At 40.3% G+C, this 21,980-nt stretch overlaps 1 protein-coding gene, 8 non-coding genes and 1 pseudogene across 10 annotated transcripts in view; 5 read left to right on the top strand and 5 right to left on the bottom strand.

Annotated features, from left to right (window-relative positions):
• The window catches only part of LOC149106579 (uncharacterized), a 70,761-nt gene that overhangs the window by 24,719 nt on the left and 24,062 nt on the right, over positions 1-21,980 (top strand). The window lies entirely within an intron of this gene.
• LOC149106592 (transmembrane prolyl 4-hydroxylase-like) lies at positions 522-6,004 on the top strand (annotated as a pseudogene). Its single transcript, XR_016209910.1, has 7 exons — positions 522-538; positions 766-801; positions 1,025-1,224; positions 1,421-1,478; positions 2,968-3,086; positions 3,567-3,657; positions 4,984-6,004. The product of XR_016209910.1 is annotated as a transmembrane prolyl 4-hydroxylase-like (transcript).
• Positions 1,677-1,748, bottom strand: Trnae-cuc (transfer RNA glutamic acid (anticodon CUC)). The gene has a single exon. It is a non-coding gene; the product is annotated as a tRNA-Glu (tRNA).
• Positions 2,338-2,409, bottom strand: Trnae-uuc (transfer RNA glutamic acid (anticodon UUC)). Its single transcript has one exon. It is a non-coding gene; the product is annotated as a tRNA-Glu (tRNA).
• On the top strand, positions 3,791-3,862 carry Trnae-cuc (transfer RNA glutamic acid (anticodon CUC)). Its single transcript has one exon. It is a non-coding gene; the product is annotated as a tRNA-Glu (tRNA).
• Positions 7,638-7,759, top strand: LOC149106591 (U5 spliceosomal RNA). Its single transcript, XR_016210057.1, has one exon. It is a non-coding gene; the product is annotated as a U5 spliceosomal RNA (small nuclear RNA).
• Positions 8,689-8,760, bottom strand: Trnae-cuc (transfer RNA glutamic acid (anticodon CUC)). The gene has a single exon. It is a non-coding gene; the product is annotated as a tRNA-Glu (tRNA).
• On the top strand, positions 9,845-9,966 carry LOC149106589 (U5 spliceosomal RNA). The gene has a single exon (XR_016210056.1). It is a non-coding gene; the product is annotated as a U5 spliceosomal RNA (small nuclear RNA).
• On the bottom strand, positions 11,353-11,424 carry Trnae-cuc (transfer RNA glutamic acid (anticodon CUC)). Its single transcript has one exon. It is a non-coding gene; the product is annotated as a tRNA-Glu (tRNA).
• Positions 13,594-13,665, bottom strand: Trnae-cuc (transfer RNA glutamic acid (anticodon CUC)). Its single transcript has one exon. It is a non-coding gene; the product is annotated as a tRNA-Glu (tRNA).

Genomic DNA, 21,980 nt, shown 5'->3' with positions numbered 1-21,980 from the left:
AATCAAATTTGCCAATTATTCTTATGAATTGCATGATTGTTGATTTTGCCAAGAATCTTGACGTTTTCTTAAAGTACAAGCATATTTCTATACTTGCCTATATGTTAATTTTGTTTTGTTTTGTTTGTTTGTTTGTTTGTTTGTTTGTTTGTTTGTTTGGGATTTTTGTCATTACTTCAGCTTAGAAAAGCTAGAGAAGACTTTCATAAGGAAAAACACAAAATTCCAAGACCGGGTTTCAAACCCGGGTTGTCGTAGCAGATAAATGTCTATAGGTCAATACCCTTAGCCATACCGAGTTGGTGAGAGCGTTAATCTGTAAACACAGAACTCGCAGAAAGGCTATACCTTGCGTTGCTCATGTGTTCAATTATTACGCAAAGAGACAAGCAAAGAAGAAGAAAAAAGAATTAAGCTAATTATTAATCAAATCCGATATCATAAGAACTTTTGATGTGATTTGAATACTTTGTTGGTGCTATGAGCCAGTTGTTGGCGATCCACTTTTCTCCTTTATATTAATGACGTCACATCCAACGTGAATGGAATATCGGTCTAAATCTCCAAGAAGACCGCTGTCTTTCCACTTTGTAATCAACTTCGTAACATTTCTGGATTTGTAATTGAGCGCCGTTATTTCACACATTAATCCACCATTTCTTTCTTCTTTTTAATTATGTTTTGAAAAATGTAGCCAGTAGGTATAAAGCGCTTTAATATTTCTAATATTCTAAGACATGTTTTCATTTTCGATCTACTTTTTAGGTTTGAACGCGTACAGTTTAAGGGGACTTACAAATGGTAAGTGCACATGGTTCGATTGTATTAATTTTATAATGTATACTCAAACATCCCAATTGGGCTAAAATAGGGGATATATCGATTTGATTAGCCAAGGCAAACTTTCTCTAGTCTCTCTTTTCCTTTCTTTTTATGTGTGCTTTTGTGTTACTTTCCTGACCTGGGATTTATTTTCATTTAACGTTGATGTCAACTGACTACCTGGCTGCCTGTGGTTGAATAGTCATCAGAAAAACAAAACTTTTATTTTCATTTCAGGAAGATTAACTATGCAGTCATTTAACAAGTTGAATATTAAGAAGATTCTCCGGTACATGGATTTCTTGAAAACAATAGTCCACGACACAGATTCGGTTTTAGTCAACAGGCCTGGCTACCACAAGACAAAACCGCTGACCTTGTTTTGAGACGTCTCCACGAAAGGTTATTTCTCCCAAATATTGTAAAGTAACTAGAACGCGATGTTCCGTAGGTAAGCGTGGTTGCCATAATTTGCAAAACAGGTGTTAACGCGCGCAACAACGTTTTTCCAGCTTCCAACTGACTACGAGACAAGTTGCAGATCAGAAAATCCGGGATGTTATATTGCGACTTAAAACCAAACTGTTTTGTTTTACAGGATCATAAAGTTAACCAAGCTGCCGAGAAAAATAGTTCAGGGTGGAGAACCAATGCAGGTGAAACTGATTTAATTTGGTACTGCGCATACACTTGTTATCCACGTACATGTAAATGTGATGTGTTGACTTGGTGCAAAAGGAACGCACTGTTTTAATGCATAAATCCGCTAAAGAACAACTTAAAGAGGCGGTAATTTTCAGAGTAAGGGGAAATGAAGTCGAAATTAGATTTTAATGTAAAAGATAAGTAATCACTTCCCACGCCGGGAATCGAACCCGGGCCGCGGCGGTGAGAGCGCCGAATCCTAACCACTAGACCACGTGGGATTGCTTGTGTACGGTCAGATTAATTTAACATCCGGCTTGTTCAGAACAGATTGTGCGATCCACGGAATAGGACGTGTTCACAGTAAAACATCAAAGAAAGGTTAGAAGAAAAAAGAAACAGTTGCGGGAAACAGTGTTTCATTTTCATCAAGTTAGCTGATTTTTGGTGTTATTTTTTCGTTGGTTTTTTTTTTGAGGGCTGTTACGGAAGCATGTCTCTCTTTAATTTTTAGCTGTAATTTGATTTAAATGTTTGCGATCTGTAGGGTTTTTTTCCTGAATTTTCGGTGGCACCTGTCTAACTTCATCAGAGTGTAAAGTGGATGTTCGTTATAACGTAGCTTACATCCATTTTTCACCCTGATGAAGGTGGAAAGATGCCACCGAAAATTCAGTGAACAAAAACCTACAGTTCGGATATATTTAAGTCAAATAATCAGTGTCCACCGATCGCAACAATCGAAGTATCTTTAGTTGTACGCAAGTTTAGGTATTTAAACCGTTAAAATTGATTTAAAAGCAGAAGTGCAGTGTGTCCATCAAGTATTAACACCAGCCGGAGGACTCTACAAGGAAAGAAAAAAAGACTTTCCCACGCCGGGAATCGAACCCGGGCAGCGGCGGTGAAAGCGCCGAATCCTAACCACTAGACCACGTGGGAATCCTATCTTAACCAGCTTTCCGCCTCAGAGCAAATCAACATCGATCAATTACGAAAATTTCAAATGTATGATTGATAGGTCTAGTTATTGAAAAAAAAAATGACACATTTATCAGGCATAGAACAGTCTTAATGCATCGATTAGGCGCAAACATTATAAAAATATTGAACTTAAAAAGGTTATTGACACGTATAATAAGCACTTTATTACTAGCCCCAAGCGAAACAGTGAGTTTTGTTTCCCTCGACTTCAATTAGGTCGAGGGGAAACAAAAACTCACTGTTTGCCGTGGGACCAGTCATTACGTGTTTTGTTATACCTCTCAACTCAAATATAGGTAAAATTGCCGGGAGGCACAACAAATTTACTGCAGTTTCAAGGTGCACGACATGATCATGTGTGATTCGAAAATTCAAGTCATTGTTGCCCTATGGAGTTAGTGAGTTTTGTTCCCCTTAGGGTGTCAGTGAGTTTTGACCCACGACACGTGACACGTTCTCCTCCAATCGGAAAACGTATTTGGGTTGGGAGGTATAACAACGGACGATGTTTTCTAGGTTGTTAGGTACGAAAAGTTCGGTCATTTCCATGCTCACATGGACTCTACCATCAAAGACTCTAATGTTCCTTGCTGTCATCAGAATAATCTCAGAGCATCCGACTGCAGAGTCTGCAGGTTGGTTATTTATTAAAGCCATGTGCAGTGTCCATATTACAGAGGGCATAAAATACCGTAGCTAACACCAAAGACAACGGACATGCTTCAGTATTCATTTCTTTATGACAACTGAACATGAACTACCAGGCTCAGTTCAGTAGCATTTCGTGTTAATTTACTTGCAGACATATCAGCAAAATTCGTCAGCTTTTACTAAAATATTGAAAAAAATATAAACAGTTTTAAAGTAAAAACTACTTCTTGAAGAGAAAAGAGCCTTGGAATTCTTGTGAAATAAATGACTAAGGTTGTTAACAGTTCATTTCAATTTTATTGGTCCGTAAACTACGTTCGCCAACGCCCATAAAAGGGCAGAATGACCCATCACCTTTTATCTGTTCATGTTTATGATTTAATTTTCGCCATACATTATTTTGATGCATTTGATAATGTTAGTTTTACTGTTTTATCCGTTTTCTTTTATTTTCTTTTTTTCAGATTTACTACGATACTGCATTTCCTTAACGATGTAGAAGAAGGAGGGCAGACAGCCTTTTTGGTGGCAGATAACACTACAATCACTGCAGAAGTAAGTAATTAACAACCCCAGTGAATTGTAGCAAAGTGAACTGAGCTTGTAAGTTTGCACGCCAGTTAGTTACTGATCAATGCAAGACGAGATGACTGACCAGTAACCAAAACTGTTACCACAACAGTGCACATCCCACGTGGTCTAGTGGTTAGGATTCGGCGCTCTCACCGCCGCGGCCCGGGTTCGATTCCCGGCGTGGGAATTTACTTTTTTCTGCCTTTTGTTTAGATTCAAAGCGCGTGTGGGTATTATTTACACAAAGTAGCTTACAGCAGTTGTTAGTTGTCAAGGTGCTTCCTGAAAGATTTTGGTTGACGGCTTGGCCTAGAGACGCGTATATCCAACGAGTAAATAACAAGACAAAAAGTCAAAACCGCAGCAAACTCTGAAAACTAATAAACAAAAACAATATACACGGTCATTACATCTCCATTTTATATCCTGCACTCCTTAACTGAAGAAAACAACAAGCTTTTTTTGAATGGGAATTTAACATTTATTCAACTGAGAAGAGAGCTTAATTAGCTAGTGTCAATTCAGGTCAGAGTTGGCCAAGTAATAGTATTCAAACGTAATAGTGAAATAAGTAGTTAAAATTTGGCCCGATTTACAAATGTAATAAGAATCGACTTAAATGATAATCTTAAGACATCGTGTTGGTCCACTGAATTTGTGAGCCCAATTCTGAACCCCTCGGAGGTGTTCTAACCTGGCCAGTTTGATGTTCACTCAGAGAACATAACAAACTCTTGTTATTCCTTTATTGTATTTTTAGGAAATTGAAAGAACGGATGAGTCTGTTGGTTCAAAGCGTTAGTGAGTAGTAATTACGCACAGCAGTTCACAGTAGTTGTTTAGTTGTCAAGATATTTACTGAGATTTGTTGGTTGGCGGCTTGGTCTAGAGACACACTGGTCCAATACAAGACAAGTGGTCAAAACCGCAGCTGCAGCAAACTATGAAAACTAAAAACCAACAATACACACGGTCACTACATATCAGTTTTATGTCCTGCTCTATTTAATGGAGGAAAAAAAACCTTGAAATTTCTTTGAATGGAAACTAATCATTTATTTGATTGGGAATAGAGCGTAACTACATGTAGTGTCAAGTCAGTTGAGAGTTGGCCAAGTTATAGTAAAACAAGTAGTTAAAAGTTTGGCCCGATTATCAAATGTGATAAAAATCAACTTGAATGATGATCTTAAGACAACGTGTTGGTCCATTAAATTCTGATCCCCTCGGAGGTGTTCTAACCTGGGCAGTTTGATGTTCACTTAGAGAACATAACGAAGTCTTTTCATTCCTTTATAATATTTTTAGGAAATTGAAAGAACGGATGAGATCAATCTGAGTATGAATTGCCGTTCGGCCGATCTTATTCTGCCACCAAAGAAAGGCACCGCCATCATGTGCTATAACAACTTTATTGACCCCGAGAGCGGTCTGCTTGGGTCCGTGGACCGTCGTACATTGCACGGCGGGTGTGACGTCATCAGAGGAGAGAAATGGATCGCTAACAATTGGCTGACGGCGCCTACCAAGCACTCAAGATACATTAAGAGCATGTTTGACACGGGATTCGATTGAAAATCTCAGTCCATTTAATTTACTAGTTAGTCTTTCCGTGATAACAAAACAATTGATGCTGCATGTAAAGATAATGAGAATGGTTGCTAGCTTGGGAGTTCAGACTGATTTTTTGGCTGTTCTCGCACAGCCGAGACAATGTAACAGCCGAATGGCTAAGGCTTTAGCATATTCGGGACATTATCTAAAGGCTCACATTGACCAAAGCTATAGATACGAACAATCAAGCGAGCAATTGTACAGGAAATGAAAAGTCACATTTTTTCCTACTATGGATGTAAAAATAAAAATGGATGTAATGACCTTTGCATTGTGTAAGCCAAAATAAGAGATGAATTTGGAAGACGCTGAGGCTACGGTCGACAATAAATAAATAATGGGAAGAACAGAACACAATCAGGAGCCTTCACTCCGATTGAGGTGTCTCTCGAACTCTGACCAAGGCATAAACTGTATTCTGCCGGCATTATTTTCTAGTCCAAGTAGAGCATGTGTTCCACAACATGCGTTGAGTTTTGTTTTAGCTTTGTTCTGTATTAGTATTACTTTTTAGACGGTTGTTAGTACTATGATCACTGTATGGAAACTGTACGTAAGGGTTGTCCTCCACGCGTCTATAGTGAGCCAATATTAACTTGAAGTTGATAAAGGTAAACAACCTGTCGTAAAGAAATTGTGAAGCTGACTTCTCGAGCTTTAACCTTTCTCGTGAGAGCAATGTCAGCGAACAGTTCAAGACACAAGCGAAACTAAAGACATGCGAAATTAAAAACACTTGCCTATTTACCAGCGCGTATGGGCGCAATGCACATTAAATCGTATTGGCGCTATGATGCGTCTGCGATTCCAAAAACAACTCAGTCCGCCCTATTAGAAGAAACTATATGGCAGCCAATGTTGTGAAAAAAAGACGATGACTGCAGAAATGTGTCGTAAAATAAATTGTTCCTGAATTGCTGTAACTGTATATAATCTGCTGGACAAGTGAGCAATAGTGGAACTGGGAAACGGGTCTAAACAATCATCACTTGTTCTCGAGATTTTATTTGCATCGAGGAAGACCAAAACACTTTCCAAAATAAAGTGACAATAAATGCGAAACTGTTTGCTATAACTCTGCGCCTGCGTACCTGTGTAAAGGGTGCCAATTGTATGATGTTCGGATGGCTGAATCGACGTTTGGAACGTCTCAGTCTTCCTTGTCTTCTCGTGTGTCGTGTTCTGTGGCTGAATCGCCGTCTGGTCTTGCTACTATTGGTGTTGCAATAAAGCGTCCGCGTCTTGAGTCCACTCCTGTTGCTGTTTTGCCCAAGAGCCATACCTTGTCTATTCGTCTATACCTGTCTCGCCCGCGTTTTCCTCTTGTTAGTACTTTTGCTGCTTCGCCTGTCCAGTCAAGTTTCGTTGTTGCTCTGTTGAATCCTGTTAGTACTGTTGCTGCTTCGCCTGTCCAGTCCAGTTCCGTTGTTGCTCCGTTGAGTCCTGTTAGTACTGTTGCTGCTTCGCCAGTCCAGTCCAGTTCCGTTACTGCTCCACTGAGTCGTGTTAGTACTGTTGCTGCTTCGCCTGTCCAGTCCAGTTCTGTTACTGCTCCGTTGAGTCCTGCTAGTACTGTTGCTGCTTCGCCTGTCCAGTCCAGTTCCGTTACTGCTCCGTTCAGTCCTGTTAGTACTGTTGCTGCTTCGCCTGTCCAGTCCAGTTCCGTTACTGGTCCGTTGAGTCCTGCTAGTACTGCTGCTGCTTCGCCTGTCTAGTCCAGTTCCGTTACTGCTCCGTTGAGTCCTGCTAGTACTGTTGCTGCTTCGCCTGTCCAGTCCAGTTTCGTTAGTGCTGTTGCTGCTTCGCCTGTTCAGTCCAGTTTGGTCGCTGCTCCGTCTAGTCCTGTTAGTTCTGTTCCTGCCTCACCCGTTGCTCTTGTCTTGCCTCCAGCGTTTTCCGTCCTCTGTGTTGACCTCGTATCTCTTCGTTTGTTCCCGTTGTTTCCATCGTTCGGATTGCTGTTCCCGTTTAGTTGTTCACTCCTTTTGGCCTCTTTTTTTCGTATATACCTTTGTTACGTTGAGTTTGGACTGCTTTGTTTGTTTTTGGTCTAGGTTTTTTTTGCTTACATTTTGGTGGCGAATGTATTTTTATATAGGATAAGACTGTTGACAGGTGCCCCTCCCGGGTTCACCTTTCGCCGTTGTACTGAAACAGTGTTCGTTTGTCCTCAGTGTTGTCTGACGTTTTACCTGTTTGTTCCTCGTTTGTTTGTTTCTATGTTATTTGTTTGTAGGGGCGGGGTTCGATCCCCCGGTGCCGTTGTGTGACGGATTAGTGTGTTTGTCTGGCGGACATTGCACTCTCCATTGCACGTTGGGGGCCCGGCCATTCGCCTTAAACATAAAAAACTCTGGTTTTCCTTCAACACGCATAAATCTTTCGCCTTTTACTAAAGATTTACGTGGAGGAGAACAACTCGAATGAGTTTTTAGACTCATTTTTCGTAGCCCTGCCTCTTGGCAGGGCTTATATTCTTAACAAATGAAGTGTATATGCGGTTATTGACCAAACTTGTTCGGTCAAGATGGCTGGATATTGGCCAAGTTCCTTAGCGTGCTTTTGGACTGAGACAGACGGTGAAAGAGGCCAATATCCAGCCATCTTTACCGAATAAGCTTGTTCAGTGAAGGATTTATTATAAGACTTTTGAGGAAATTGTCCTTGCGGGACAGCAGGTAGTCCCGAGCGGGCATGATAGCGCCATCTTGCCCGCTCGGGAAGTCAATTACAGCGCTGGGTTTGGTTCATCTTGCCCGCTCACGGAGCTAGCCATATAATGAACGACGTTTCTCAGACCGCTTCCGTGAGTGACGGTTGACCTATCAGCACTATCAGCAGGAGCATATTTTAAAAGAGTCTTATATACAGAACTACGTGTGTATTTGGGTTTACGTACGTTAAGGGCAACATTCCTGTAACCATTGTTCAATCTTGTAACTCCTGTCTATCTACCCACAACCCTCTGAGTCACCTACCCCGCTGCTGCCTCCCTACCCCTCTGCCTACCCCTCCCACTACCCCCAACCGTTATTCATATGGCTGACTTTGGCTCTCAAAAGACATCAATAAAACTTTCAGATCACCAAATTAAATGCTTCAAGCATGTTATTTTCCGTACGTTTTGCCCAAATGTTCTCAAATTTTCAGGATTTGCAAAAAAAGAGATGATCTTTTCCCATTTAGTTAGTCAACAATCAGCTAATGCTAGCGAATATCATTATTAATTTTCCCGTTTTCTGTTAAAATTCAGGCTATGAAGTGCACAAGTTTAGTAAGAGGACACCAATAGCCTTTGCCTATAAACATCGACGACCGAAGGTAAGTAAAGGTCCTTTATTTACTGATCGAAAACAAGAAACGAAAACGAAAGGAAAATAGTTGAAAATAACGATTACATTCCCACGCCGGGAATCGAACCCGGGCCGCGGCGGTGAGAGCGCCGAATCCTAACCACTAGACCACGTGGGATGTTCTCTTGTGAGATGATCAACTTTGAATGTTAGATTGTAATGCAATCCCAGTATTTTGTAACATCAATTTTCCCAATTTGTTGAGCTGCGTGATTGCCGATCTGTCAGCAAAAAAAAAAAAAATCTTGATGTTTTCTCAAAGCAAAGATATGGGAAGTTACTTGCTCCTTAATTACGAATTTGCTCCTCACCATCTCTGTTGTAAGCTGCTATTAATGATCTGAGAAAGCTCCCGGTGCAAAATGGTTACTCTCGATGCAAGGTGGTAACACGTTGAACATTAACGATTTGTTGAGGACCATTGAACAAGAATAAAAGTAAGCCAAATAATCCTGTTCAAGTTACAGTTCCCCAAAAAGATGTCTTAAACCTGTTACCCTATTTATGTCCTCACAGTAACCAAATCAAGGGTGCGTTTCTTTGGGGTGATCCGGATCCCGATCAGTGATTCAAGATCACAGGGATTATGGTGCATCCATGGAACCGACGAATCCACTCTGGTCACGGATTCATCGGTTCCTTTGATGCACCATGATCTGAGTGATCTTGGATCACTGATTCTGATCCAGAACATCCCAAAGGAACGTACCTCAAATCTCCTCAAGATCATATTCCAGAACACATGCGCATCAAATCTCACTTTCCATACAAAATTCACTTCAACCGCTCTCAGAAATCCAAAGTCGATCATCTATAAAGCAGGCAAAATTAAACGAACACTCCTTGACAAAAAAACGGAGAATTCCAACACCCCTGCTAAAATTGACCATTCATCAGCCATTGCTGATCATGTGAGAACCACTTGTCACAATATAAAATGGGATCACTTTGACATTCTAGCGTCCGACAAAACTGACTTTCGATGATTGCAGAATTAAGGAGAGTCTGTTCATTCAAGAGCTTAAGACTTCACTAAGATGATGTCAATGTCAGTAGTGAAAAGTTGTTGCTTTACTAGCTGTTACTCTTCTTGCGACTGATGCTGAATACGCGCATGCGTATTTGTAGACTTCAGTAAATTTATGTCCCACACGCTGTGTAGCATCTTGCACAACAAAACACCTAGTATCCAAAATCAATAGCAACTCTGGTTTTCCTTCAACACGTACAAATCTTTCGCCTTTTACTAAAGATTTCCATGGAGGAGAACAACTGGAATGAGTCTATTGACCAATTTTTCCAAGCTCTGCCTGTTGGCGGAGCTCATAATTTAACAGATGAAGTAAACGACGTTTACACCGCTTCAGACAGTAATAGTTGACCTCGTAGTATCAGAATGAGCACATTTTAGGCAGTCTAACACAGGAATATTGAGTTTCTCGCGTAGAAGCCATCTTTATGATACGCGGACACATTAAGTCTTTTAACTCGCGGAAAGAGTTTTCGGCTGAGTTTTTTTTTTTCTAATTCGGCTTCATTTTTTCCGCAAAATGGACTCGATTCAACGTATTTTAATTACTCATTGTATCTTACACAAACGTTTTGAACTCGTATGAAATGAGGCATCAAAACTGCTGCTCAATATCCGTGCCATTCCTATTTTATACGCCAAATATCTTTGCGTACTCCTCACTACGTGTGTATTTGGGTTTCCGCAATGCAACTTTCTTCTAACCATTTCTGGTAACTCATATCTACCTGGCCACTCCCGTCCCCTAACACGCTGCTGCTTTCCTACCCCTCTCCCTACCCCTACGCCCTTATTCACATGCTTAAATTTGGCTCTCAAAGACATCATTAAACATTCAGATCACTAAAATGAAACTTGAAGCACAATATATTCCGTAGGTTTTTGCAAATTCTCAGGATTTGCAAAGAGATGATATTTTCCCATTTATTTATTCAACATTAGTTCATATTAATAACTATATCGCATTTTATGTTTAAATAAAAAAGAAAAAGAAAGAAAAAAAGTCCCTTGCATACGGCGGGTGCGCCCGCAGTACGAGCGGCAGTCAAAACTGAGCTGTCCTACCGAAACGACACGATAATAGTCTTTTTCTTCACAGCTAACAAAAATAAAGACGATGCTAAAGTTGTTTTGGCCTCTTCCGGTAGTTAACTCGAGAATTCCGGGTTTAATTTGACGAGGAACAGCATATTTTGTTCAAGATAACACAACTATTATCCTACCTGGCGACACTCGACGAACTTGGCCAGCGAGTTGCCATACACAACGCTGAAGACCCATTTTTGGCGCCAAATTAGAAGCTTATAGACACAAAATGTTTGATATTTTTCACTTTTCACAATCTGATATGGTATTTGGAATTGCAAATCTCTTTTTCGGAATATTTAAAGCCGTCTGCAGTGAGAAAAGTTGCCTGATTTCGATGCCGTTCCTGTTAACTTACATTGACGTCAGGACAGTGAAGTTTTTCCCATCTTTTGAATTCTGATTGGTCAATTCAAATTTCAGGCGAGCCAGCCGTATGCAAGGTCTGGCTATAAGAACACAATTATTAACTACGAGAAACCCCCTAGCCTTTGGCTATAAACACTGACCAAAGGTGGATAAAGTTTGTTTATTTATTTTTAAAAATTTATTTCCTGAGTCAAATCGAAAACGAAAAGCAAAAAAATAATTACATTCCCACGGCGGGAATCGAACCCGGGCTGCGGCAGTGAGAGCGCCGAATCCTAACCACTAGACCACGTGGGATGTTCACTAGCATCAGTTATAGAAATAACACTGCAAGGAGATTCCAGTATTTTGTAACATCATATTTGCTAATTATTCTTATGAATTGCATGACTGTTGATTTTGCCCAGAGTTTGTTTCTTTTACAAAAAAAAATCGTGACGTTTTCTCAAAGTACAAGCGTTTTCTATACTTGCCTTTATGTTTATTTTGTTTTGTTTTCTTTGTTTGTTTGTTTGTTTGTTTGTTTGTTTGGCATTTTTTTCATTACTTCAGCTTAAAAAAGCTAGAGAAGACTTACAGAAGGAAAAATACAAAATTCTAAGGTCGGGTTTCAAACCCGGATTGTCGTAGAAGATAAATGTTTATTCTCTATTTCCAATTTCTCATAATTCACTCTGTTTGCCCCCAAATTTTGCACAAACTATTGTTGTGAAATTCTCTTGGGAGGTCTGCATATTCGCAAGAGTATTTCACAACAATAGTTTATCCAAAATTTGGGGAGCAAAAAGAGTGAATTATGGACAATTGGAAAATAGAGAATAGGTCAATACCCTTAGCCATACCGAGTTGGTTATCAGACATGACCCTCACGTAATGAGAGCGTATATCTGTAACCACAGAACTCACAGAGAGACTATACGTTGTGTCGCTCATGTGTTCAATTATTACGCAAAGCGACAAACAAAGAAGAAAAAAAGGAATTAATAACACTAGCTAATTATTAATCAAATCCGACATCATAAGAACTTTTGATGTGACTTGAATGCTTTGTCGGTGCTGTGAGCCATTTGTTAGCGATCCACTTCTCTCCTTTAATGACGTCACATCCACCGTGAATAGAATATCGGTCTAAATCTCCAAGAAGACCGCTGTCTTTCCACTTTGTAATCAACTTCGTAACATTTCTGGATTTGTAATTAAGCGTTATTTTACACATTAATTGACCATTTCTTTCTTCTTTTTAATTTTGTTTTGAAAAATGTAGCCAGTAAATATAAAGCGCTGTAATATTTCTAATATTCTAATATTAGAATAATGTATTTCTATATTTGTATATATATTTTTACATTTTAATAAGTGGGGACATCCCTAGTATGGTGCCATTGCGCTTTTGGTTGTCTCCTTCTCCACTGCTTTTTGTTTTGTTTTTTTTTTTCTCTCTCTCTCTCTTTAGTTAGCTATCTTAATTATTCATAATGTATTCGTATTGTATGGAGTAAATCGTAATAAATAAATAACTAATAAATAAAGAGATGTTTTCGTTTTTTGATCTACTTTTTAGGTTTGAACGCCTACAGTTTAACGGAACTTACAAATAGTAAGTACACATGGTTCGATTGTATTGATTTTATAATGTTACGTCCCAGTTGGGCTACAGAAAATAGAGGATATATCGATCTGATTAGCTAAGGCAAACTTTCCCTAGTCTCTCTTTTTATGTGTGCTTTTGTGCTATTTCCCTGACCTGGGATTTATTTTCATTTAACGTTGATGTCAACTGACTACCTGGCTGCCTGTGGTTGAATAGTTATCAGAAAAACAAAACTTTTATTTTCATTTCAGGAAGATTAACAATGCAGTTATCCAACAAGCTCAATATTAAGAAGATTCTCCGGTACATGGATTTCTTGGAAAACAATAATCCACGACACAGATTCGGCTTTAGTCAACAGGCCTGGCTACCATAAGACAAAACCACTCACCCTGTTTCGAGATGTCTCCACAAAAGGTTAGTACTCCCAAACTGTAAAGTAACTAATATAGAACGATGTCCCGCAGGTATGCGCGGTTGCCATAATTTGTAACAAGGGTGTTAATCGCGTAACAACATTTTACCAGCTTGCAACTGACTGCGAGACAAGTTGCAGATCAGAAAATGCCGCATGTTATATTGCGACTCAAAACCAAACTGTTTTGTTTTACAGGATCATAAAGTTAACCAAGCTTCCGAGAAAAATAGTTGAGGGTGGAAAACCAATGCAGGTGAAACTGACTTAATTTATTCAGTAATCCGCGTGCACTTTCTATCCACGTACACGTAAATACCATGGGTTCACCTGGTGCAAAAGGAACGGACTGTTTTAATGCAAACTCGATCCGCGAAAGAACAACTTATCGAAGCCATAATTTTCAGAGTAAAGGAAATGAAGTCGAAGTTAGATTTTAATGTAAAAGTTAATTTATTGCTTCCCACGCCGGGAATCGAACCCGGGCCGCGGCGGTGAGAACGCCGAATCCTAACCACTAGACCACGTGGGATTGCTCGTTAAAACTAAGAACTAGGGTATCTAAAAGATAGTAATGCTGCGGCACATTCTGTTGATAGTGACATATTTAACGCCTTGATTCATTTACCTGCGCGTTCCAAGACTTACATTAACTGTTATTTCTCAAAGTAGTGTCAAATCGTGGTGTCACTTAAAATCTGTCGTTGCATGCATCAACTTCATGCATGATGACGCATCGATGGCGAGGTTTGACAAAGGATCGAGACAAAAAAGCACATTGTGATCTGAAGTATGTTTGGACATAAAACGATACACATCAGCCTCTCCTTTACCAGATCGCGAAAATCGAAAGATGTGGAAATTGTAGGAGCAGAAATCTAACTTATAAATTCTGTACTGGCACGTATTTAATATCTCTAGAACTCGACAGAAGAACACACAGACTGTGTCGAGAACGTGTCCACCGCGATGTGTGAAAATGCTCAAGCTTTAGCTTAAATTCATGTTTCGATGAATAGGAATAGATTGCAGCATTTATGAAATCAGCGTTTTCCACGGTTTTCGTTTGTTTTAATTATTCTACAGGCTTTAGTAACGACGGTTTCTCTTCACTTAAGAATTCGGCGAAGGAGGCGAGACTGCTAAGAAATGACATACTAAGATTAAGATGTCACAATTAATCGTCCAGATTTACAAACTTTCACATACTGCATAGCAAGAGTTGTGAAAGTCAAGCACGATCTCCTTCACATCGCTTTACAGGTAAATCAGAGCAAACTTTCTCAGTGGAATCCAAGCGAAAAAGGACGACGGCTCGACGAGTATGACATCCTCGTGTTGTTCGTGGCGCAATGCACTCCAGTAAAAGTGGCGCAGTGCAGTCTGGTTAACTGCAATGCATTCTGGTAAAAAGTGATGAATTCGAGAATTCGTACCCCCTTCTATATATTCTTCTTAAATCCTGATTATGTTGCTGCTCGCTCGCTACGCTCGCTCCGCAGCAATAATTTTAGATCCGCGTTGTTCAGAACAGATTGTGCGATCCACGGGATAGGAAGTATTCACGGCAAAACATTAAAGAAAGGTTCGAAGGAATAAAAAAAAAAACAGATTCGGGAAACAGTTTTTCATTTTAATCAAATTAACTGATGTTTGGTTTGATTTGTTCCTTGGTTTTTTTTAAGGGTTGTTACAGAAATATGTCTCTCTTTAGTTGAAAAAATTTGATTTAAATGTTTGCGATCTGTAGGGGCATTATTTTCACTGAATTTTCGGTGGCATCTGTCCAACTTCAACAGAGTGTAAAGTGGATGTTCTTTATAACGTAGCTTACATCCATTTTTCACCCTGATGAATCTGGACAGATGCCACCGAAAATTCAGTGGACAAAAACCTACAGATCGGATATATTTAGAGCCAAATAATCAGTGTCCAACGATCGCAACAATCGAAGTATCTTTAGTTGTACGTAAGTTTAGGTATTCAAACCGTTAAAATTGATTTAAAAGCAGAAATGCTGTAAGTCCATCTAGTATTAACACCAGCCGGAGAAAAGAAAAAGGAGATTTTCCCACGACGGGAATCGAACCAGGGCAGCGGCGGTGAAAGCGCCGAATCCTAACCACCAGAACACGTGGAAATCCTATCTTATCCAGGTTTCCGCCTTAGAGTCAATCAACATCGATCAGTTACGAAAATTCCAAATGTGTGCTTGACAGGTCTAGTTACTGAAAAAAAAATTGACACATTTTTCAGGCACAGAACGGCTTTGATGCACTAATAAGGCGCAAACATTACAAAAATATTTCACTTTCAAAGGCTATTGACACGTATAATAAGCACTTAATTACTGGCCCCGAGGGAAACAGTGAGTTTTTTTCCCCTCACCCTTAATGTTCGCCGAGGCAAAGCCGAGGGGAATATTGAGGTCGAGGGGAAACATTTCCATGCACACATGGACCCTAATGTTCGATCGTCATGTGGCTGATTTTTCCTGGTTACTTGCTCATGGTGTAGTTCTCACTACTGATCGTCTTCGTTCGTCTTTTCACATGTCGTCTGTTCCTCCTGATTGTTTTTGTGGTTCTCCCTTAGAGACTGCTGGCCATTTGTTTTTTGAGTGCTCTTTGGCCCAGAGTGTTTTGGCTTGGGTGCAGTCTCTGTTAGTCCTTGCTGTTCCGTCTGCTCCGTCATTGTGTCTCCGTCATGTGCTCTTTGGTTTTGATATTGCTGAGTTCACAGTTATCCCTCTGGTTTTTTCCTATTTGATCAACCTTGCTAAACATCCCATCTGGTTGGCACGTAACGATATCCGTTTTACGAACCAGCTGCCCTCTGCGGTTGATGTCATTGCAGCGGTTCGTTCCCAGGCCTGTTTTATTCTAAAACTCTGGTTTCCCAAGTGTGCGCGCGGGTTTTTCACCAAGCAGTGGGGTGCTTCTGGTGTCATTGCTTCAGTTTCTGGCGACAATGTTCAGTTTAATTTCTAACTTGTAGTCTGCTCTTTCAATGCTCCTACCATACTTTTGTTTGCAAGAAATAAATTGGATTTTAAATAAACGTCGCCCTCAAATAACGAAAAATTTCATAAACGGCGCGGCGTTTAATCGAGTGAATACAGCATTTGTATTGCAATATAATCTAGCATATATGTAAGGCATTTTCGGGCTATTTTGTAGCTTTAGCCTGAAATTGCTTTGCATCCACGTTAGATTACCTTTTTGATTATATTGTAAATCAAAAAAAAAAAAAAAAAAACTAATCGTGAAAATGGCTTTTGAACCCTTTCACCGCCGCAGTCCACCTGGGCTAAATCCCTGCGGTTTAATTTTTCATTTATGCGGCACATCAATAATATAGGAATACAGGCATTATGTAAGATGAGACGATTACCTACGACTGTCACATGTGAGGTAACTGAGAAAGGCCTTGTCATTTTATATGCCCACGATCATCTTTTTATGACAATCATGACGTTGTTGTACGTTTTATGCGCAGGTTGGTAGGGACGAAAATCTTTGTAACAGATCAGATCAAATGTTTTTAATAGCTAGCTTTTGGAGGGAAAGAAAAAGAAAAAAAAATTGTATCAGACCATCCTATAATAATGTTGTTAAATGGAGTCCCGATGTTTGAGATACGTTTATAATTAAGAAAACTCTATAACATGTAACTCCCTGTCCATATAAAATAAACAAGGCTAAAACATCTGTCATGGCACAGCAAACAAAAAAATATTAACAAAGAGAATGGAAAATGTACTTTCTGTACCGCATTATGAATAAAATAAAAATCCGAATATTCCAGTCGTTTAGATTATGCATGCTTAAGCCAAAATTTCCCTTCGTGCAACAAGGAAGAAGTACAACGAAAGCTTACACCAATATGTTACAGTTCAAACTATTTTGCACCTTTGCAGTCAAGGAGGACTAACTTTTATTACAGAAAAACAGCCTTTTCAGATATTGTTTGACTGCGGATCGCACTAGTTTAATTCTCCAGCAGTGTATAATAGGGTTTATTGAGGAGTTGATTAACACAACTGTTGTGGCGTAGTCATAAGCCGTTCCTACTGACCGCGTAGTACCTTTTATTGTTTCAAGAACCATAATCACTACGAAAGGAAGGTAAAAAGCCAACAACAAGCCATAAACATAGAGTACCGTTATGGCTGATTTTTTGCATTTAAGTACCTCAACTGTGTTTTGTTGTAAGTTAGTCATTGTTTGGTTTCGCGTATTTATTTGGCGTTGGTGCTTAAGAGCAATCTGGAATATTTTACTTGTGCAAAATGTAATTGTTAGAAGAGTTGCCATTGCTGTTATACTTGGAAGAATGACCCATTTGTCAAACCAAAACTTTATGATGATCCCAGCAGAACAAATGATCCAAACTCCTACTATAACCATTACCACCCGTGGCACTGTGATCAGACTGCTGTACCGCAGATGCAGGGTTAAAGCGAGAAGTCGATCGAGGCAGACTCCTGTCAAGGTCAATAAAGAAACTGCAGACGTTATCCATCCAAAAAAGAACTGAACCATCCTCAGTTTACAATAAGCGCTGAAATTCTCTAAAAGCTCTGCTAACTTGTAAGCAACGAAGCATGGCTGAACAACCAATCCAACAAGCAGATCTGAAACTGCCAAACAAAATAGCAGCGTAAAAGATGGCGAATGAAGTTCTCGAGATTTGCAAATTACAAGCATGACGATGCTATTTCCCAGTATTGCAGTCAGCGCGAACAGTGCAGTCACAACACACGACAAAATACTTCCTGTAACATCACGTCCTGTTTGCTCCCAATAAACCTCCAAGAAAAAACATTTTAAGTCTGTCACGTTCATGGTTAATCTTAGGTTGTGGGAAGCGGATTATTCGCGATCTCCAGTTACTGCGAGAATGGTCGAGACTGATATGAATAAAATGGAAATCGTTCTTGAATCCAAGTTTCGTCTGTGTGTTCATCTGTTATAAAGAGTATATTATGTCAGAGAAAGAGAAATCGAGCCAATTTAAGCTGTCAAATTTCAACGCATGTCCTCAATTGTCCTTAACTAAAAAAATACTGTACGAGTTATTCAAGAGAAAACACGCGATATTTCTAGTTCAAGTTCTTTTATAATTGTTATGTTTTATATAGGAGCAAGTTCAGAGCGGAGGATTGTAAAAACAATGTGTGAAAACATTGTCAGATTGTTTATGCCTTGTGAAAAGACAACTTTGACGGGAGCATATGGTTTGTCAAGCTGTTTAAGCTGAGTAAAGACATTTTATTTATGCACATATGTAATATGTAATAGTATGTATGTAAGTTGAACATTTTAGAGTTAGAGTCTTCCGTATATATACTCGGCCATCGTGGTATTTAGATATGTTTCACGCTCACCAGCCGGTAGGGATGACCATCGATAGCGGTGCCATTGGTAACATGATCCACTACACAGTCACCCAGCGACGTAACTGCCGTGTCACACCTATTTTTCAATCGGTTTACCAAAGGAGGTGCTCATCCCTACCTCAAGTCTTCGATGAGACATGCTTTTCATTCACCCGCAGCAGCCACGAGTTTATGCCTCGTCCTCCACCGGATCTAATATACACTTTGACCCCGCAACAATCTACTTTTCTCAGACAACAGAGCTAAGTTCAAGTTTCTCCTGAATTGCCGATGACCTGTGTCTGTGGAGGGAACACCACAATAAATCTTCTCTAGGCTTACGTACAAACCCTTCACAAATATGATCTCCGCCTCTCTGTTTTAAAGACCGTGGTCAATCCCCTACAATCCTAGGCTGGTTTTGGAACCCTTGTACTTAACAAGCAAGCGCACATCGTGTTGCCGGTCTCATCATTGTTCTGAGCGCGACACCGTGGGTCAGATGAGGCTCTTCTGCGAATCCAAATAGTCGATCCATACTACATTCTGCAATGCCTCATAAGCCCTTGGCTACTGCTCGCACTATTACACTGCCCAAACCAGACGACCAGGTATGGATTGTTACTACTACGCTGCGTTTAGTAGGGCTCTTTAGTGCAACATTGCGAGGGTCACAGGCAAACTGGCTACATATATCTTGCGAAATAGATGCCCTGACTATCGCTTCAGGCGTCAAACACTTAAGCACATATCTGATCAAGTCTCACCAAAAGGCCTGCATCCTGACAGACAGTAAGCTCTGCATGCATGCGTACGAAAGGCTCACATGTCTACCTTCCTCTCCACCGTCGGTAGATATCAAACCTCAGTCGGGTATTTTTCCGGGTCAGTAATCCCACCTTCCAATCTCGCTAGCCGCAAAGCAGCGCCATGCTGCCATGCTGCCAGATCTGATCTTTGCTGCATAATCCAAGCTTCAACACTAAACCTAAATCTTACGCCCAACTTCAAAAGTAGGTGTAAGGCTGTCCTCTTGCCCTCCACCCGATACTGTCACAGTATTCTTCTCTACAGACATCATTAATCGCTCCAGACAGCTCGTGCTCTTACTATGGGAGTCCGGCACTTCGCTTCCACCAACAGCTCTGCCGGAGGACGAGCACCGTCACATTCTTCGTGAAGCTCTCGTCTTCTTTCGCTTCAAAATGCGTCCTCTTGGGATACAAGGGACACACCTTGCCTTTGGATACAAGGCACACACGGACGACCCACTCCTCAGATAACCCTGGAGATTGGCTATGCCGAGAATAAAAGCAAGAGCCCAGTAGCCGAGGGCAGTCTAGGAAGTAGAAAACGAACTATTTCGTGGCGACCTATTAAGATGTCCCGTATCTCCTACAGCCAACCTGAATGCGAACGCGACCAGTCACGTCACGTAATCTTTCTGCTAGAGAGTTGAGAGACGTGAAATAACGAGATAAATTCACCAACCACCAGATTTCCCTACAGGAAAAGCATGAGCAACGTCTGGCCAATCAGCGGCACATTGAGAAGTCCAAGGCACCAGTTACAAAGTTAGAGTCGTCCAGCAGGTAAAATCTCTGTTAATGATCTCACATACACTGTGACCGGAACGAGACCCAAGTCCGTGACAGTGTCCTAGTTATGGCATTATCAAGGTCTTTTTTGAAACATTAGAAAGTTTTGAAGACATGATTAATTGACCATCGCAGTTATACACACCAATTGAGTAGCCTGAATGTTTTCTTTTTTTCAGGCTTAATTTCACAACTGCTTAAGTTTTTGTATAACTGCGATGAGCAATCGTGTCTTCATATCTTTCTCCGAAGAAAGTCTGTTGGCTTCCACCTCCGTAGTACATCTTACAAAGTGGAGACAACTGTCACCAACGCGCCCCAAATACAAATGTAGATTGATCAGGCGTTGAAACTCCACCTCAACAAACGTTACATACCCTGACTTCTCGCACCATAACAAGTGTAAAATCTACGCTAGGAATGCAATCCAGGAAGTTCCGTGCGATGATGAACTTACCTCTAGCAACAAGGACCAATCCACCTCTCCAGCCAGCCCTGATCAGGAAGGAGATTCCTGTGTCGCTGATATTAGTGACTCTGATACATCTCATCCTACTCGCATATCTTTACGGATACGGCACCGCTCAGTTTGCTATGATGACTCTGCTATAGACTTAACAGTCGCTTCTCTTGGTGGTTTAAACGTCCTTTGATATTTTGTCCCAATCACTTTAGAACTTTAAGGAACAAGAGAAAGGAAGTAACGCGAGAACTGGCCAGCTGTACTTCTGCCGCATGATTACGTAATTCGTTCTTTTTAGCTTTTCTCGTGTTCTGTACACGCGTTTTCGAAGTCTCGTTTATTTAAGGTCATTAAGTTGTGTTACGGACCGTGTTGTCAATCTATCGATCTTCTCTTTACTGGCGCTTTTCAAATTGGGAGGCACTTTGTTGAAATTGTTACTGCTCTTTATTGGTTTACTTAGTGCAAATCCTGACTCTATTTGGTCTAAAGAAGTAAAATCCCACGTCGTCTAGTGGTTAGAATTATGTACTCTCGATCCCTGCGGATTCATGTGCATAATACAAGAGTACATGATGTTAGATGGGACGATTACGTACGACCGTCACATGTGAGGTAACGGACAAAGGTCTTGTGTTCCATTTACACGCCCACGATCATCTTTATATGACAATCATGATGTTTCTTGTACTTTGTTGCGCAGGTGGCGTGGGACAAAAATCTTTGTCACAGGTTTTAAAACAGGTTAGATTAATGTGTTTTTAATAGCTTTCCAAAGGGAAAGAATTATAACTCCAACAAGAACATGCCTAAGACCATCTTATACTGCAGTTAAAATAGAGCCGCGATGGGCGAGGTGCATATGCATTTCGAACCGCACAAAACTGTATAAATCAAACAGCAAATGTGACTGCCCTCAAGCGTCGATCTCAACAGTCCTTATAGAATAAACAAAACCACAACATCTGTCATAGCACAGCAAAACGCAAAAATTAAAAAAGAGAACAGAAAATGTCCTTTCTGTATCGCAACAAGAATAAGTCAAAATCCCGATGAGGTTAAGCCAAAATTTCATTTCTCGCAACAAAGAAGAGGTATAACGAAATCCAAAGCCAAGCTCAAACCATTTTGCACCTAGGCAGTCAAGGAGGGCTAACTATTTTGTATAAAAAAAAAAAAATCAGCCTTTTCAGATAAATTAAATGTTTGACTGTGGATTACACTAGTTTAATTCTCCAGCAGTATATAATAGGGTTTATTGGGGAGTTTATTGACACAACCGTTGTAGCGTATTCGTAAGCCATTCTTGCTGAGGGCGTGGGGCCGTTGATGGCTTCAAGAACCATAGCTACCAGAGACGGGAGATAAAAAACCAGCAACAAACCGTAAACGTAGAGAACTGTCAC

Source organism: Orbicella faveolata, unplaced genomic scaffold (genome assembly GCF_042242905.1).
Source record: "Orbicella faveolata isolate gen_17 unplaced genomic scaffold, um_ofav_v1 contig_3, whole genome shotgun sequence".
In the NCBI taxonomy this organism is placed as follows: Eukaryota; Metazoa; Cnidaria; class Anthozoa; order Scleractinia; family Merulinidae; genus Orbicella; species Orbicella faveolata.
Note: the sequence above shows the minus strand (reverse complement) of the source record. Positions and strands in the feature narration are given on the sequence as shown.